We start from the raw sequence: 19,662 nt of genomic DNA, 5'->3' as shown, positions 1-19,662 counted from the left end.
TCGTTTGTTTGAACAGATGCCGGCCGGTGAGGAGGGCATGCTGCTGAGAGGACCTCGTCATGCTGGTGGGGGCTGCAGGTAAGTGCAATTTTATTTCCTATCTTCTCTTTGTTTTTGTTTTTTTCCTTTCTTTCCAATTTTTTTTTTTTTCAAAGCTGCATAGCCTCGTTTGAGGAGGCATGCAGAGGGCACACATTTCCGTGAGAGGGGGTGGGAGGCTCCGGGCACTGTTTTTCCTTTCTTTTAGGTGCGTGTGAGCACCTCTCTTCTTTATTCACTTCTGGGAGGTGGGGGCGCGGCCCTGGGCACCTGGTGCGTGTCTGCACCATGTTATTTCACCTCAATTTCGGTGCGTGTCTGCACCACTTTCTTTAATTCCTGCCGGAACAAGGGGGGAGCCCCTGGGCATTTCCATTTCTTTTCCCTGGTGCCTGGTAGCACCGTCGCGGGTCACTTGTGCGGCCGCAGCAGTCCTCCGTGCTGCGGCCGTTTTGCCGGTATTTTCGAGGTGGGGGCGGCCCTGGGCATCTTTAGTTCGGTGCACGAGTGCACCATTCTTAAAATGAAAGGGGGCGACCGGCCCCGGCACAATGTGGCAGCTTCTCACGGCACGCGACAGCGCCACTTTTAAAGTAAAAGGGGGGAAACAGACCCCGGTCTTGCTGCTCGATCGCACCATGTTTTTCTTTCTTTTCTGCGGGCGCGGCCGCAGCAACACGGGACACGCTGCGGACCGCGTTTATTTTCTTGGGGGCGGGGGCGGCCTCAGGGCATTTTGTTTTCTTGGGCTGGGGAAAACATCCCAGCGCGCTTCGTAGCGCTTTATTTTCAGCGCCCGCAGCCGTTTTGGCAGTGCTGCGGGACGCGCTGATCAGCAGCACTCACCCCCTTTTTCCTACCGATGGGGCTGGAACTGCACGGCCTCACTTCTCCTCTTTCTTCCACCGATTAGGTTCATGTCTGCAACCACGTGGGGTTGCAGATCCCACTCGTCGCCAATGTAATGTGGGGCCCTAGGCCCTCATGCTTGTAAGGAAGGTGACGCAGACACGGTGGTAGGGTGGTAATAAACTGGCCTCAGGCACGTGCGCCCGGCCCCTTTTATTGTCAGGGTCACCTGACTGGTGACGCCTGTGTTGGGTGGGTGTATGTTACATATGTAAGACCAGCCCTCAGCAGAGTGGCTGCAGAAAGACTAGAATGAGTCTAGCTGGACTCTACACCCGAGTTATGGCCAGCAAACGTTTTGCGCATCCAAAGTCTGACCGAGTCTAATATCCGAATCAGCCTCTAACTCTGTGCGTTGTTCTCTAGCACTTGTCATCTACAGCTGGCAGTGATTCAAGAATTCCTTCCATCAGTTCCAGGGGTCCGGGGCACCACTCAAGAGGCAAACACTTGCTAACGCTAGTCTAGCCATAAAAATAGAAAGAAACAAATATAAACCTGTCAGGTGTAGAGGGATAGCCAGTGAATGCCCCAACATGAAATTCTTTTAGTACCACACTACTGATACATTTGTACTTAAAATCCCCACAGAAGATAAAGGAAGGTGACCAGAGATAAAGCTCCATTAACAAGAAATCTAGAACTGTGGATCATCATTATTTGGTTGCTAAACAACACAAATAGTGAAACACAACTTATCATTCTCGATGGTTGCCAACAGCCTTCAGCCTCTGAGTCAAACTTTTGCCTCAACACCACCTATTTAATGTCCCAGACCAATAACACAAGCCCCCTCTGAACGGCGGTAAAACAAGAAATACAGATGGCTTTACTAACAGAATTTCTGCATGAGATAAATGTGTCCCTAGCAGGCAAATGACTTGGGGTTTAAGAAAGTTCAATTTTTCCCAAACCATCCCATGCTTATATGGTGACTTAACTCCAGTAATATTCAAGGACAATATATGCAGTTGGTTATGACCCCTACCACCATCAACCGAGCTACACTTCAAAGCATAAGTTTTATGCCAAAGCCCCACATGAACAGCTCTCCATAAATTGCTAGTCACCATTGTTTCCCAGCAAACCATTTAACTTAACATCCTCCTCTCTACTTTTTCCATCCCTACAACCTGGCACAAATGCAACCACTTCAAGCTACCTACAAGAAGATAGCTTCCCCACTCCTCCTGATGAACAATCCCACCCCTCTAAGCTTTGTCATAGAAAAATGGCCCTTACTACCCACATATGAGGCCACCAAACATTTTGGCTCATCGCTGAGCAATACCCCGGGCCTGAGCCCCACCACATGTACCAGAAAAAAAAGTGAGACCCAAAAAATACAAAAAAAGATAAATTAGGACAAATAGCCTCCCTACCAGAAATAGGAAAAGAAAAAAACAGATTTATGCACCTCATTTCCTAACACCCAGCCCCCCCCTAAAGGGCCTCACTCCCATCCTGAGCTGGTATCAGGGTCCACCAAGGCCATACCATTTATCCAAGAGAGCCACCAATACACACAGGGCTCCTCAACCTAACAGAGTGGAAAAGAACATACTTAGGCATGAATCAGGTAACACTATAAACTCTGTCGCTGGACCATCACTTAGTTAACCACTCCTGAATCTTTGGACTTTTATAACAGAAATAAGTCTAGCCTTCAAACAAATCCACAAAGTTGTGGGCTCCCTAAGCGAGACAATCACCCCAAGTTTCTTGAATGCTGGGATATGCTCCCAGAGTTGCCACCTCCTCACCACAGTTTGGTGGCAAAAATGTGGGCAAATGAAGAACTCCGTCACCAAGCCTACACAGGTGATTTAGGTGGGGATGATCAGTAGATCTCCTGCCACAGAATAAAGTTCCCTGCATAAATAAGGATGGCCAGAATGTACCAGGAGGGCACCCCCTTGGTTAATGGTAGAATGGAATACAATGCCCCCTCTGGATTGTGAAATCTATATCCCAATCGTTCAATGTATAAAGGGCTTCTCAAAACAGGTGAACAGCAAAGACCCTAGGGTCATCTCCCTCAGCGCCTTACGGGACTCCCAAAACCAAAAGTTGTTTTGTCCGGTCTTCCACCCTAGATGAGTGACTGACATACTGGGATTTATGCTGAGTAATCACTGAGCGGTTCTCCTCCACATCCATGTGGAGGGCAGTCTGAGACTTCTCCACTGCATCCAACTGGGATTTAATGATATCCATGTTTTAAATAGCCTTCACAGAACTACTTAAGTCTTCAAGTGGGCCAACGTCAGAGCCAAGGAGTCTTTCCAATACTCCTCCCTGTGATGCAGGAGGAGATGGTATAAGGCATTCAGGGAGCATCCTACGCTGATTGGGAATCCTCCCCGGCGATCAAGTCTTTGGAACTAGACTGGTTGGTAGCCAATGAGGTGTCAGGGGGAACAAACATGAGAGGAGAGATAGTGGTAGAGGTTAGCTCCATCCCATCAGGGTCCCATATCAACTCCTCAGGTGCATTGGGTAGAGAAGACACAGGGTCCAATACCCCTTGCTCAAAGGCAGTTGTAACAAAATCCTCCAACTGTGTTGCCAACAGCTCCTGGGACTAACCCTTTTCCTCCTGGGAAGAGTTACAGTGATACAATGAGATTTGCCTGAGCTCATGGTGGTGTCTCTTTGGGAGCTCTGAGTGTACAATATGGTCCTTGGCTGCTAACACAGATAGGACTGCTTGATCACCATTATCCTAACTCTCAGAAACAATGCCCAAGTAATAAAGGGAGAAGAAGACCTCTCGGCCACCTCCCCCAGTGGCAATAGAGAAAAAAGGGTGCACTGTAATTAACCCAGCCTGTGTGGACTGTGAAGATTGTGCAGCGCAAGTCTGCCCAACCCCTGGTTTGAGCTTGAGTATATTTGCTTTGTCCCCATTAGCTGCCCCCTGCTGGGCTAGGGGAGCATCCGTAGAGGTGAAGGACTCCCTTTAAGTCACCAAGGGCTGTGCTGAGGGGGGATGGCTCCTCGGTCACTCGAACCTGGTATGCTTCCTTCATTGCCAAGGTTCCTGTGCACCCTGTGTCCTCAGGAGTGCCATGAGCTGGAGAAGAGATTGGCCTATGAAGGAATCCAATGTTAGTGAGCATGTGATCAGCCTCCACACCCTATCCCATTGGAACTAGCTGTAATTGCATGTTAGAGTGCACCAGCATTGATGACAGAGACAATATTCAGGGGAGCATTGTCGCCAGCCATTCCTGCAGGTCTGCCCTCCCGTCCAGACAAATCAAGGCTGCCCTCCTTGATATCTGGTAGATGGGTGGTAACCACTGATGATTTCATGGAGCTTTTGGCTCCCCTAGAGACCTTGTGGCTGCTGTGAGTATTGACACCTTAATTGTTAAAAAGTAACCGCTACTGTCAAGCTTTGTAGAAGATTGAATGCCAGCCACAGACTGCTCCATCAAGTGTGTAGTCAAGGCATCTAAACACAAACTGCAGGAAGTGCAGAGCTGCATTACATATCTCTGTGCTCCCTGCAGCCAGCTCTTGCTGATGAGAAGCCTTTGCCAAGGAGAATATGGACTAAAGAAAGTATTCAACAAAGTATCAAACCAGCAATGCCAGCAGCCAGCCTGTCTTGTTGTTGCAGAGGGAGAAACAATGTTTCAGGAGCAAGGAGAAAGGCTCCAACTTTACTCTCTGTGTGCTTTGTAGGGGAGGAGCCAAATCCTGCTTTGTGGTACTGGAGAGCTGTCAAGACTCCCTAGACAAACAAGCGGCGGGAGTACTGCAACTCTGAGGCCCAGAAACATGTGCAAAGCCCTATCTGGACTCCAGTTCGAATGCCGCTTCACAAGACACTCAATAATTTCGAAAGGCTGTCAGCCCACAAGGCAGCTGCCGTTCCTCATCTCCGAGCTCCTCAGCTCAATGCCACACAGGACAATGAAAATTACACAGTTTGACAAGTAAATCTACATTTCCCAGAATGATGGTTGTGACCGCAACCACTAGAGGAAAACTATCTCAGACACATCTCCACATCAGTAGTGGAAGATAGAGTACTTAAGCCTGACTTGCATTGATGGCCCTTGCCTGACAACATAGGTTGTTGAGAAACCTTGCACTTCCACTAGGTTGCACCAGGTTGTTTTCTTCCCTGGCTTTTGCTGTTTTACCTCCGTACAGTTACCCCAGTTCCAATGTATGTTCCTATGCTGTGCATTGGTATATTTTGCTTAGATTTGTATTTCCCATCAAATATGTCTCCTTCCCTGTCCTGCTGTGGTGTCCATCTTCATCTTCAGTTCTAGTTTCATGATACATCAGGGGCCAGTTACAGCATATCATCTGCTTGCACAGAGTAAGCCCCAATCTCTGGCAATTATATTTCTTATTTCCCGTCTGTGTTTAGACCTCCTAGTAATTTGGGTTGTCTTACCTGTATGGGGAGTACTAACTGTAATGAGCCTTATTCAAGATGATGTGCTGAAGAATCCAGTCTGTAACATCCAACTGCCAGTCTGCATAAGTGTCTCTCTTTCTCCCTCCCTTGCTTCATTCACTCAAACTCCATTCCCCTACGTCTGGGTCTTCATTGTCATCCTGGACCAAATACAAAGGAGTGAGTTAGATTCTAGGGGGAGAAGGAAGGATTATCCTCAACATCCTCATGCTCACAATACCTAGACCTTGACACAAAGAAGGTGGTAACATGTTCTTTTTTAATTTTAGATCCATGAGTATGTTCATACTGTCTTTTTCCCAATAGTAGCTTGTTGAAAACAGTTTTGCCCAACTTCCCTTAAAATCTCAAACTGATAAATCCTCAGTTACTGTGTTGAAGTAAGAACCATTGAATAAACCTTTCATTTTTTTCTGTGGATTGATGTATACAGTGGCATCCCCCCAGATGGAGAGTTAACAAGGTAAGTAAAACATGTTTGGACTACCATGCTGTTTCTCATGTGCCTATTTCCCAATTGGTTCCTGTACCAATCGTATTAAATTACCTCTTTTACATGTGACATGTAAGAACATGATGCTGAGAGTGTCTGTTGTGGATAAACAATCATGTGTCTTCAACTTCCCACCTACTGCCCTGTCCTCAAGTTTACCGGACATCTAAGACCGGAAGTCTAAGTTTACCTTTGTGAATTGGGACCTTAGACTTCAGGTCTATACTTGGACTTCAGGTCTAACTTTACCTTTGTATATCAAGCTGTAGGTGTCTTCCCTGGGGTCCTGGGGACTTTAGAAGTATGGTGGATTGGGACTTAAAAGATTAAAGTCAGAAGGCAAATGCTCTGACAAGGACAAATCTGGTGGGTGTATCCTGCACTTCATTGCAGTCAGGGTCGAATTGTGCAGAGGTCCGGTGCTATTGCAACCACTGACTATCATTGACATTTTGTTATTTTTGGCTCTATTTTTACTCAAAACCTTAAACATTCATATTTTTGGCTCCTCCTGTTAGTTTTTTTCAAATTTGGTATCATTTTGTTTATTACATTTTACTCTATTTTTCTTATTAAATTAGAGATTTTTATTGTTTTACATTTCAACTTTGATGCTGTTTTAGTACTACATAAATACTTTGCACATTGTTTTAAAATTAAGCCTGTCTGCTCTGTGCCGTAGCTACCAGACAGTTGAGCTCAGAATTATGTGGTGACTTTAGTAGTTCACCCTGACAGAGTTTGAGTACTTACCCTCCTCAATTAATAAACACATTTCTAACATTTGTACAATGAGTGAGTGTGTATCTTGCCTTTCTTTCCTAAGTTTACACTACACTCTTGTTCCCTTTTTCCTGTGTGCGTATGTGTGTGCCATTATACTCCAAGGATTATCAGTTTTGCCTCTTGTTCACTTATGTTGGAAATAGGTATTTGTGCTGATCCAAAGGTCGATTAATAACAACTGAGAACACGTCAAAGTTGTTTTCTTTCTGAATATTCCAGGATCTAGAGTTCAGAACGACAACCTGGATTTGAAAATATTTTAAAAAGTGCCTGAATTTGGGTGGGCTGGGGCCTTGCATGAGTAATGCAAATTGTAAAACTTCTGTGAACTGGTGCCCTAAATTAGAGGATGGATATCCCAGAGGCGAAGGATTTCTTATCTGAGATAAACAATAGATCAATACCTGGGTGTGTTGATCACAGTGGGGTGGTCCCATGGTATTTTACTTCTGAGAGGACAGAGGGTATTCTCTGCTGCTTTCTCTATTCTTTTGTTTGTTACTTTTCTTCTTCTTACTTCTCTGATAATACATACAGTTTATTATAGTTTTCTTGTAAGGTTTTCAACTGCCCCTGCCGGTGGGGTGGCAACGCTCCTCCGCCCTAATGAAGGAACTGCCACTGATTAGCGTGCTCCTATCCTCCAAACCCTCGTACACATTAAGAGACTGGCAAACAGTCATTCTCCTGCCGGCCTTGCCCCTTTGGTTCTGCCAAGGTCTAAATCAGGCCTTAAATCTGATATTCACTTACATGAGACATAATTAATGTATATCACATATATTTTGGAGCTTTTCTTAAATAGTTTTGGGTCAGTTTAACACATCCCACACTCAAGGTAGGCATAATTTCAGCGTATTCACCCAGTTTCCTGCATCCTTATTTTCCTCATAATGCACATGGTACTAAAGACTTCAGGGATCTATGGGGAAATCTAATTGCTACCTTTGTGTCTACTAGCCCTTTTCCAGATGTCGAGCCTGCCTTCCTGGGATTTCCTGCAACAGGCATGTGAGACTAAGCAGTGTGCTCCTGAAATAAAAGATAAGTGGTAGTCGTTGGCAACAGGTAAATTCTCTGCAGTCCAGATCCAAATTTTTACTAAAATTGTGCTAATATTTTACATTTTGACAGCTCCTCGGTTAAAATAGTTAAAATTAGGAGATACCAAAGCACACTGGGGCACTACAAGTCTAACAGTCAGAAAGTGTTCAATCTTCAAATTGATGAATTTTATTATCTCAAAGGTCTGAGAGGATATTTCAAGTATACATGTTATTCTTCGTACACAGAGCCTGCCAATAGTCAGACGGTAATGTTCCAGGATGTACAAATGTTTCTTCTAGCGCACAAACACCCTAAATGTGTTTCGTCCCAAGACTGCAAAAAGAAAATAAAGGATCTGATGCCAATAAATAATCTACTTGGAGACGACAACAGAGACCACTCCAAAAAGCACCGAAGTGTCTACATGTGGTATAGTGAATAGGAAAACAGTAATTTATCACACGTGTGTTTGTGACCTGCCCAAAGTGAACGAATAAACCAATAAAAAACAAAAAGGGTAGAGCAAACAGTCACCGGCCTTATAAGCAGTGCAGCAAAGAGTAGCTGTTATGTAAAAAAAGTTCATAACAATATAAACACACTCATACTATGTACGTTTGTACCATATATTCCAAGGGGTTGTTCTTCGTATTTGAGATCACAGTGTAATTGGTGGTAAATAGTATACAAAACTTTAGACAAGATCACATAAAAAATATGATAAGGAGTATCCGGTAATCACAAAGGCAGATCATCACCCTGAAATGGGTTTTCATTAGTAACGTTAATTCAAAAAGTACCTCGAGTTTATACTCACTGAGTGGTTACTTTGTTTACACAAGTAGAAACGTTCAATGACTGTGTGTTATTACAGAAGCCGATATTAGTTTATTGCCAGGCCATGATATCCCTGAAACCAATAAGATAAACCAGAAAATGGGGTAAAACAATGGCAAAAATGTGGGAGAGAAGTTGGTATTATCTCAATAACGTGCTGGAAGGTAGCTCTTACCTGAAGGCGTTCCAAGAGCATTGTGCCTTCTTCAAGTCGTTTGTGAGACGCCAGGTAGTGTGTGCGTATATAGAGTATATACAATGTACCTGCTGTCACTTTAAAAATAAAGAACACACTCCCAGGTGCGAGGCTTCTTGGTTAAAATAACTGATGAGGCTTTCAAAACCTTAAAGAGGTAAAGGGCTTCTTCACTTAGAGGGACAGCTTTAATATTCTGAATTTGAGGGGGATGGAAGTGTGAAAATTAGTATGGATATGTTTGGGAGATGGGTACCTCAGTGTATTCAGTAGGGGTGGCCAATAATTATATTTGAAGAGTTTTGCCTACTCCGCACTCCACGTGAAGTGCAGAGTTCCGAAAAACTCCACAAGTGACGTACAGTGGAGTTTTTCTCTCTTTTAGCTTGCAGTGTTAAGTTGGTGAGCGTGAGTGAGAGAAAGTGCTATGTTGGAGCACATGAGTGAGATTTCTGAACATGGGTGATTGTGACAGATTGTGACCACCCTCATTGAGAAAGCTGTCACTTGCTTTGAAGAAGCTGCCACTCGATTAGAAAATCTACTCAAGCAGCAGAAAGAAATTAGTGCCCTCCGGTGCGTAATGCCTTTCTCACTTATTTTAGAGTGAAGGGGATACTCCTGGTGCTAATAGTCAGAGTGAACACTGCGACTTACCCAAATTCTGCCGCTGGCAGAACGCTGCGTAGCATGGCAGAATTTGTTCAGCACTTCGTGGAGTTCCGTGTGGCAGGGCTCTGTGAACTCCACCCAGGCCTAATATTCAGAAGGGATTTTCTGGTGAAAAGTGCACATTTCATAACATGGAAGCTTTGAGAGGAATGTACTGCAAGCGTCCTTTAAAATATCATCACACCCTCCTTTGGTAACCATATTTGTTGATGAAGGAGTAGAGGTAGTGATAATGTTTCTCCATTAATGAAGTCCCCAAGAATATGGGTTCCCCTTAAAAGTACACAAATGTTTTAATACAATCCTCAGTGTATAATTGTAAGAAATTGGGTTATTGGTTCAGGTGGTGAAAGTCCTACTCCAGCAACAAACACCAATCCTTGTACAGGTGAAACACAAAAGCCACTAAATTAGCCTGTGCTTAAACCTTTTTTAGCTTGGCACAAAAGCAATCATGCTTAACTTACAGTCAAATTGAGGAGTAATTATGCAGCACACGTTCTGCCTACAGCTAGCCACCTTTTGTCACACTGTCTGGGAGGAATACACAAAGCCCAACAGCAGAGCCATTCACAGTCATGCGAGCCAGAATACTGGCACAGGCACAAACTGGTTAGAACAGGAAAACACCAATTATCTGACCATGGTATTTTCAGAATTGTGACTTAAAATCTAACATGATATCTCTACCTGCTCTAATCCTAAGTAAGCACTTATTAAATGTAATAATACAACTCAGTGTTAGTCAAGGGGGGGATAGGCCTTAAAACAGTGAAAAATGACTTTAGGACTTTTCCACTACCAGGAGACATAGGGGGTGATTCTGATTCTGGCGGGCGGCGGAGGCCGCCCGCCAGAATTCCGCCCCCATTATACCGCTCCGCGGTCAGAAGACCGCGGAGGGTATTATGAGTTTTTCCCTGGGCTGGCGGGCGGTCTCCAAAAGACCGCCCGCCAGCCCAGGGAAAAACTCCCTTCCCACGAGGATGCCGGCTCGTAATCGAGCCGGCGGAGTGGGAAGGTGCGACGGGTGCAGTGGCACCCGTCGCGTATTTCAGTGTCTGCAAGGCAGACACTGAAATACTTTGCGGGGCCCTCTTACGGGGGCCCCTGACGTGCCCATGCCATTGGCATGGGCACGGCAGGGGCCCCCAGGGGCCCCGCGACCCCCCCTACCGCCATCCTGTTCATGGCGGCTTTCCCGCCATGAACAGGATGGCGGTAGGGGGGGTCAGAATCCTCATGGCGGCAGAGCGTGCTCCGCCGCCATGAAGGATTCCCCCGAGCAGCGGTAAGTCGGCGGGAGCCCGCCGACTTGCCGCTTCTGACCGCGGCTGAACCGCCGCGGTCAGAATGCTCGTGGGAGCACCGCCAGCCTGTTGGCGGTGCTCCCGTGGTCGGTGGCCGCCAGGGTCAGAATGACCCCCATAAACCTTAAACCCAGATATCCTGCTTTTTAAATACATGGCACCAAGCCTTATAGGGTGTTAAGGCCTACCTCAGAGGAGACATATTTAATATTATGTAGTGCAGTTTACAACTGCACTACAGGCTGTAATGACAGGCCAGAGACATTTTTTAAAGTGCTACTTTAGTGGGTGGTAAAATGAATGTTGCAGACCCACTCGTACCATTTAATTTTCAATCCCTATGTACATGTAGTACAATATACTGGAGACTTACAATTACATTCATTGTTCTAATCAGGTAAATGTCAATTTTACTATGTTTTACCTCAAGCACTTTAGCACTGGCTAACATTGGTAAGGTACACAGAGTACTACAGCCATAATAAAAGAATTCAGCAAAGAAGGAGAGGTGAAGGCAAAATGTTTGAGGGTAACCTTGCAACCAGGGCTAGATCTATTAAAGCTGTAATTGCATATTTAATCCATTCTAAACCAGGGCTTCCCTGTCAGAGTCCTTTTTGAGTGAGCTTTTTGTCACTTATGTACATGGGTATGGTCAAGGAAGCATATGGGTCCTAATGGACCTTTATGCTTCAAAAAGGTGACAAAGAAATTCTGAAGACAATGATATAATCAAACTATCCAGAATCATTGACAGTTTCAAAATGCCCAACAGTGAAGATTGTATTCAGGCTGAATACTTTCAGCAACCACTCACTACCTTTTAAAGCCTTTGCCTGTGTGTATATCCTGATACTCCTCTTGTGGTGTTTAGAACATATGGGATACTGCTTTTTTATTGTGTCCATTGCACGTAAATGTGTCAACAATCTCTATGAACTTCTGAGCCCAGATCTTGCGCTCACATTAAAAATATCAATTTTTATCCCTGTAATAATCGAACAAACATTCTACAAAGGTGTTGTTACCACATTTAGAAAAAAATGTATTCGACCTACGCCGACTGAACTGGAGGCTGTTGGGTTAAATCACCACCTTGGCAGTAGTCTCTTTGCTTTGTGTGTAAAGAATTTGACATAAGAAACAGACTGGCACTTCATAGATGGAAGGTGAAGGGACTACTTGGAGTGGCCTGGCATGAGCAGTAATTATATCTCCTGTTCCAAGTGTTAGTTTTGTTTTATAACGTGCGTCATTCTTTGCTACCTCTGCTCAACACTGGCAGTAAAAAGCTGAATCATTTAACAGCACTGTAACGAAAGGACTATACCTTCTTGATATTAATATAGTGGGAGGAGTAAATAATGAAGAAACCACCACATTTTTTGAGCTATCATTTTGAACGATCGAGTACGCTATATAACAGAATTTTGATTAACACATTTTTGTTTTAGAAGAGTATTTTCACTTCACGATGACATGGCTGAAAATTACTTAGGCAGGACAAAAAATCGCCACCTGCTTTTTGCTTGTCCCGATGATTCATTTTAGCATCCACCACAGGGAAATGGGTATGTTCCCTAGCTAGTGTATAGAATATAAATATGTTGGAAAAGTCTTGGAAATACCGCTAGGAACGGAAGTGTAACTCGGTTTGACATTATGTTATGGTATTAACTTTATCTTAAATTCAAATTAATGGTTGCTAGAAATTATCATCGAGCAAGATGAACAGAGGGATTCCCTCCCTCACTTTTTCTTCAGACATGATTTTCCACAATAGTACGTCAAATCTTTTGTGATCTGTGATCTAAAGCATCGGTTTCACAAACTTCCTCTCAAATGCATGTCCTGGTGCTGTAGATTTTATAGTTCTATTTCCGCTAATGACACAAATATATTTTCTTTAGTAAGAAATAGTCTAAAAAAAGCATATTTCAGTGACTTAAAATCACATTCCTCCTTCGCCCTCTTAGCGATAGCATCGCTTTGATCATAGGTTCTAACTGGATTTAACTGCATGCATTTAAATGTGCATTACCCTTTTTTATTGATCATTTCTATTCTATCTTCATACCATAACTAATGTGCCTTGTTCCTTCCTATTAACCTTGCAATAGTCCTACGAGTGAAATGTGTTCATTTAATGAAGCCTCTGAGGCATTGCCAGCCGCGCTGGATGTAATTATATAGAACAACTGTGTGCCCAATTCACACCGTTTCCACTTAATTATCAATCGCCTTCTAGTTTGTCTGTTAACTTGATATGCTAAAATTTCGCTTTTCTGTTCTGGGCATACAATATAGCAATTTCCTTAATCTCGAATATTGTTTCTTAACAGAGATGTCACATCATTTTCTCCATCCCTGAAATGAGTGCCAGTCTGTCGATTGCTGATGCTGACATGAAGGAAGTATTCAATTTCCTTTCTTGCATTTGGAAGTCTAATTGGCACAACTGCAGGGAGCTGCAGGAAGCTGGGAGAAGCCTTTCCTCGCCTTTCCTTATGAGCTTAGTGTGCACACGAGGCTCATGTCGTCCTCTAAATAGCTCTTCAAATCCCACTCTCGATATATTATTCAACTTTCTAAAAAACAGAACTGCCCCTGAACAGTTCAAGGGAATATGGGGAATCAAGCGTTCTCTCTAAGAGAGAAGTAGGCGTTTAGCAACTCTCCTGGGATTACTGGCTTGAGGAAATGTTTTAATGGTCATACCGACTCGGATAGAATCTTGAGGAGCTGATTCAGGAAACATTTTTCCAAGAACAAACTAGATTTGCACTTTGAGAGACTTAGGGCCTGATTACAACTTTGGAGGAGGTGTTAATCCGTCCCAAATGTGACGGATATACCACCAGCCGTATTACGAGTTCCATAGGATATAATGGACTCGTAATACGGCTGGTGGTATATCCGTCACTTTACCGTCACTTTTGGGCCGGATTAACTCCTCCTCCATAGTTGTAATCAGGCCCTTAGTCTATTCCTGCAAACAGTTATTCTGATATGAAAACACGATGGCAGCATACTTTTTGCTCTTAATCCACATGGTTGTACATGTATGACATGCATTTTGGTGCTCCCACATAAATTATCATTGGGCATAAATATGTGGGCATGCCTTATGAGGGGTAAGAGGACAGCCAAGTATATGTAATGCATAGTTGTATGGCACACACGTACAAAAGGTTAAACACGTAGAGACGGCAGCCACTTATGTTGGCTTGTTCAGGACCACCACCTACTAGTTCCATTCTGATTGCTGTGCTATACAATGCTGCACCTAGAGGATACAGGGCTACATGCTTCCTACCAGGAGGGTATAAGCTGGCAGGACTTTGCAACAATGGCGGGCCTGTCACCAGCACAGTGATGGAGAATGCTAGCCTGAGTACCAGCACTGGGAGGGAATATGAGAACAGGCCGCTTCTGTGCCTATGATTGAAAACAGTGGGGCATTTTCCACGATAACCTAACTAAAGTGGCTTTTCTGCCACACCATATTAACAAAGTAGCGCAATGCATTGTGCCACTTTGTAGCCCCTTGCGCCACATTATGCCTGCGTCAGGCATAATGTATGCAAGGGGGGGGCGTTCTGGCGCTGGGATACCCGAAAAAATGGTGCAGTGATATGTAAAAGATTTCACTGCACCATTATTGGCATCATTTTTAGCGCCTGCTCAGAGCTGGTGTTAAAATGACGCTTCCATAGTAACCTATGGGCCTCCTTGCACTTTGCCGCACTATCGTCAAAGTTTTTGATGCTAGTGTAGCAAAGTGCCACAATAGCATCAAAAATGTTGATGCTATTGTGCTAACAACCGCCATGGTGTGCCGTATTATAAATACAGTGCAACCATGGTGTAGTTAGGTGCGGGTAGGTGGGCACATATTTTCTTATATATGGCCCAGTGTTTCCTTGTCTGAATTTAGGGGCATATTTACAAACCCCTAGGACCACTGGAGCATCAATTGTTTTGACGCTCTAGTGGCGCTGTGCATTGTGTGCACTTCTTCATATTTAAATACGGCCCCTTAACATGCAACACTGTGTGGAAGGGCAAGCTATAGGTGTTGGTGTGGGCATTCCACAGCAACACCCATTTAATTTTTACACTGCCACAGATTTATGAGATTTTGTAAATCTGAGGCAGCGCCAAAATCTAAAGCCACCCCAGGGGTGGGGTTAGCATGGCACAACGAGGGGAAAGGCTTCCATGTCTCCTCTTTTTTTGCTCTATGTGTGCTGCATTCTGTAGCACACATAGAAGGGGCAAATCACCATTAAAGATGTTTTTGTACAGCAAGGTGTCCCTTCCTGCACAAAAGCATTCTCTCCCACAACGCAACCATCCTTGACCATGCCACAAAGGTGGCTGCGTTGTCGCTCTGCAGCTAATTTAGGGCCAGTGCTGGGAGAAACACAGGGATGTGCAGTATTATTTTAAATACTGTGCATTCCTGCGTTTTAGAAGTGACGCAGAACGGTGCTGCCAATTTTGGCGCAGCAGCCGCGCTGCCCCACTTCTAGTAAATATGCCTCTTAGCTTTTTTAATGGAAAAATGCATACAAGGGAGTTGTTCTGAATGGGTCACTGAGCTATCAGTCATGGCTGCCAAGTCAGTACCTGCGCAAAGTGACAGCATGGGGAGCTACAAAAAACACATCTATTTTAAAAAATGCATTTCGGCATATATTTTATACTAGAGTGCCAAAGTTTTCATATGCACGTTTTGGTGCATTATTTGGCTACTTCTAGCTTAAAAGCTTCCACATTTATTGATGGCGTAAATGTCCAATTAAACTAGATGGAAAATCATTCATCACAGAACTCAGAATAAATTTGGATACAGAGATAGGTCTGGCAAAAGATAAATAGGAATAAATACAGACAGAACTATGCCAGCACTAAGTACCATTCACCAGCTGCCCAAATTACGTTCCATGTGTATCTGAACCTTTGCTACAGTGCTTACGAACAATAGCGCCTAAATTAATTTGCTAAAGATGTGTCACCCCGGTGACAAAGAGGAATATTTACCAACAAAATGATCACACATCGGTGACAGAGATCATTTGAAAGCAAAGACGAGTCTTCGAAGGGCAGTAGGTGAAACCGAAGAATCAGCATGAAAGGTAGAAGCCGCTAAACCTGTTCATAGTGGCTGCCTCTCTCTCAGAATTTTTTTTTCCGAGTCCACTCGGTTGTTTTGTATTCCCTCTGAAACCACTTCTGAAATCTAAGCACATGCAGGAAGATAAACCAGCGCATACGTTTGTCAGTGTAAAATATTGTTATGAAATGTGACCTTTCTGTTTCTACCACATTCATTTTACCAGAGATTACTGTCTTCCCTGAACAAAGCCTCTATTTATTACACAAAAATACTGTAACACAAGCTTCTGTCTGCTCTATAAGTTTTTTAGCTGCCATAAACTCCAAATAATGTTTCTAGTGTGCTGTTTGGCAGTTATTCCATTGCTGCACAGTTGCGCTTCACAACAGGCACCAATAATAATGTAGATGAAAAGAGGTTTCAGCATTAGGATCTGAGTTGGAAGAATAGTGACTGCTAGAGGAATTGGGGATTCTCTAGTTCCCATCGGAAGAAAAATGTCAGAATGAAAAGATTAATATGTCAACTGTGCAGGGATTACAATTTATACGTCAGACTCCTATTGTGCATGCTGTGCAGCCCTCAGAAATGATCGCTGGAAATAGCACAGATCTATTTTAAACAAGCAAGATTTCATCAGACTGTAGAAAAGGGTAGTTTCAGAAGAAAATTCACTTACAAATCACAATCGCACATTTTGCCCATTGACCTCTCAAATCTCATTCCTCCCCACATGTTAAGGCTGGGCGACATGCTGCTGAATTTACAAAAAGGGCAAAATGTGCTGCTGTTTCCTACCCGCATAGAGGAATGACCAGTTACTTATTCGAAATCTTCATTACTCTTAGTCCTGCACATTTTCTTACAAGAGGGTCGTAAACTACGACCTGCCTAATTATTATTTACTTGGCACGTCATTTTGCGAAACCCTGCGAATGTAGAATTCGCGGTTCAATCTTTAGAGTAGATTGGTCGAAGTCGGTGTGCAAATGATACATCTCTAATTTGCAAATGGGACTAACTAGTACGTAAGGGACTTGAGCTACAATCTCAAATCAACTCCATGGCCGTGAATGCACAGTTTGAATAGGAACCTTTGTGGGTAATTAGTTAGTTCATCGCAGTCCTAAACCTTGAGAGCTATCTATAGCCCAGTGTCCGACGTTGCCCAGAACTACACACACAGGCTCTCCTGCTGGGAAATTAGCTTTCGTACATTGTTAAAGGCTAGGCAGTGTACTCAATGTCAATTACTCCAATTAGGATAATAATAATACTGTCTGGCCCCTGACAGTGCTGAATGCCACAAGTCTTCGTTGTTACTTGCATTCCTCACCACAAGGAACAAGGCAATCCTGAGTGCAATTCTGAAGCATTCCAACTTGTTATTATTTGGAGGCAAGCCGATCTGAAACCGGAAGAAACGGGCAGATTTGCCAAAGTTTCACATCTGCTTACTGAAGATTTTAAAACAAGAACAATCATTTTCCAATCCCATCCTAAACCGTCACCAACAGAGGCCAAGAAGTTGAATGCAATCCTGTGCACTCTTACTAACAATGTCACAGCTAATGTAAGTGTAGGCATTTCTGCTTACTTTAGCTGTAACTACGAATCTTTATCCTGGATAAATGATATTTTGAAAGGCAGCAGTGCCACCCTTGTGCACTGGCTGTAGGCAGGTGATTTATGTTTCTTCAGAGATTATGTGGGCGCTTGCGACACCCCGTCCTTTCCTAACTCTGAAAATGGCACCTCGGCATTGGTGTGTTGCAACCCACTCACTATTAGTCAAACACTCATTGACCTTCCGGCACAGATGCCTGGTATTTATGCTTGGGGTGCATCAAGGTGCACCCCTCGCATAGAAGAGTACATAGCGCACATTGAATACACAGGGCCTTATCTGATGCCAAGGGCACTTGTAAAGTGGCAAGCGAGACAACATAGGCAAAGTAGGTGAGGAGTTGTGGCCTTCATTGTAGCACTACTCCATACTGTTGGTCGTCGTAGTCACGGCTGTGCAAGACCTTGCTAAATTTGCAATCTAATCTCTGAGCAGCTGTGGCATGAACACATCCTAGACAGTGGTTCTTTTCTAGAGCATTGCACACTGGGAAGGCCACAACGAGTTTTAACGCTAGTGACAGTGAAGTCGTAGTATGTTAAGGTTTATTCAGAGTGCTTGCAACAAACTTGCTGTCACTGACCAACAGCTATCTGCAGATTAATGCTCTCTCATTTTTTTCTGTACACATGCCCCAAAGTCTGGAATACAATAATGATTTTGGCTCTACAGTTGCCTGAACAATCTTTCATAGGTGAGTCCTGTGTAATTAGAGAGAGGGTTTCAAAGATCTGGAAGTTCTCACTGTCCCTCCCAGTTGGTACAGTGCATTGTGGAAAGTGTAGACCAGCTCTCCACCAAGTAACAGCCAGCTGCCGTTTCCCCAGCACCTCCTGAAGAGAAGATAGCTTCTCCTACACTTTACCACTGCCATGCCCTGTTGGTAGCCAGTATGGTCATCACCACCTTTACTTGATGGTGCATCCTGAGGGTACACCTCAACACCTGCGTTCGACACAGCAGTGGTTCTGCTGTCAAGTTTTGGCATCTGTTTCCTCACCTGCACCATCACAGTGATAAAGCCAGTAACCACAGCTCTGGGTCATCACTAAGGATAGCCAAGCACACCTCTGCACCTGAGACACCCACAAAAGGTAGTGTTGTTCTGCCCAGTAAATCCTGGCCAGGGGCCCACACAAGCTTTACCCCTATTGGGCTCCCACAACGTGTCCTGCAAGTCATCAAGTGTCACAAGTACAATCATTTCAGAATCCACGGTTCTCGCGTTCAGCACCAAAGACAGCCAGGACACCTCTGCACCCGTATCCTATGAGTCACGTAAATTTGTCTGACTGTCACAGCTTGGTCCTAGGACCCTCACAAACTTAATTGCAAATAGGTTCATCTGAAGTCACCCTGCAGGTGACACTTGTTATTTTCCCCATTGACTGAAATGGTACAGGTTTGACAGCTTGAACTGTATTTAATTATTTTTTATTTGAAATTCCATAACTCCTGTTATACGCATCTGGATAACTTTGTTTTGGTGTCTAAATTAATATAAAAAACAGCTTTATTTTTATTAATTGGTGATTGTGTCTCAAGTCTTGTCAATTACTTATCATTCATGTTGTTACTCTGAAATGCTTAAAATATTTTCCTCTATTGTAGCCTGACTGCTCTTTGCCAAACTACCGGGACTGAGCTAAGGATTTATTATTGTGAATCCATGGACCATCTTTGGGGTATTGTGAGAGTTTTACATAGTAAAGTCTAACCAGCATCACTGCATAATACTCCACTTTCCTACATTGGTGTTACAGCGATGGGATCCTGAACGTGTGTTTCACAGTACCACTTGGTTATAAGTACTTTTAGTACACAAGAAATCCTCCATTGTCATTAGACTCAAAGTAATTTTTCAGATTTTCTAAAATAAGTTTTTAATGGGAGTTGTTAGGGCCCTGAGTAGACCCCCACTCCAATAGTGTTTTAAAAGTTAAAAACATTTTAGAAAGTTAGGAAAAGGTTTTAAAATGTTTTTGTAACAATTCATTAAGGTCTCAACTTTCAAATAAAAGTTAGTTCACTATTGAGGCTGGTAGGAATCTCGACTTGTCAGTCATCCCAGCCCGGAGTATCATTGATCTCAGGGTTTTGTGCAAGCAAGTGGCATTGACAATAGAGCTACAGCTAAAAAGAAGAAGCTTGAAAAACTCTGCAGCCCCTATGAAGAGAGA

This window comes from Pleurodeles waltl, chromosome 6 (genome assembly GCF_031143425.1).
Source record: "Pleurodeles waltl isolate 20211129_DDA chromosome 6, aPleWal1.hap1.20221129, whole genome shotgun sequence".
Taxonomy (NCBI): Eukaryota; Metazoa; Chordata; class Amphibia; order Caudata; family Salamandridae; genus Pleurodeles; species Pleurodeles waltl.
Note: the sequence above shows the minus strand (reverse complement) of the source record.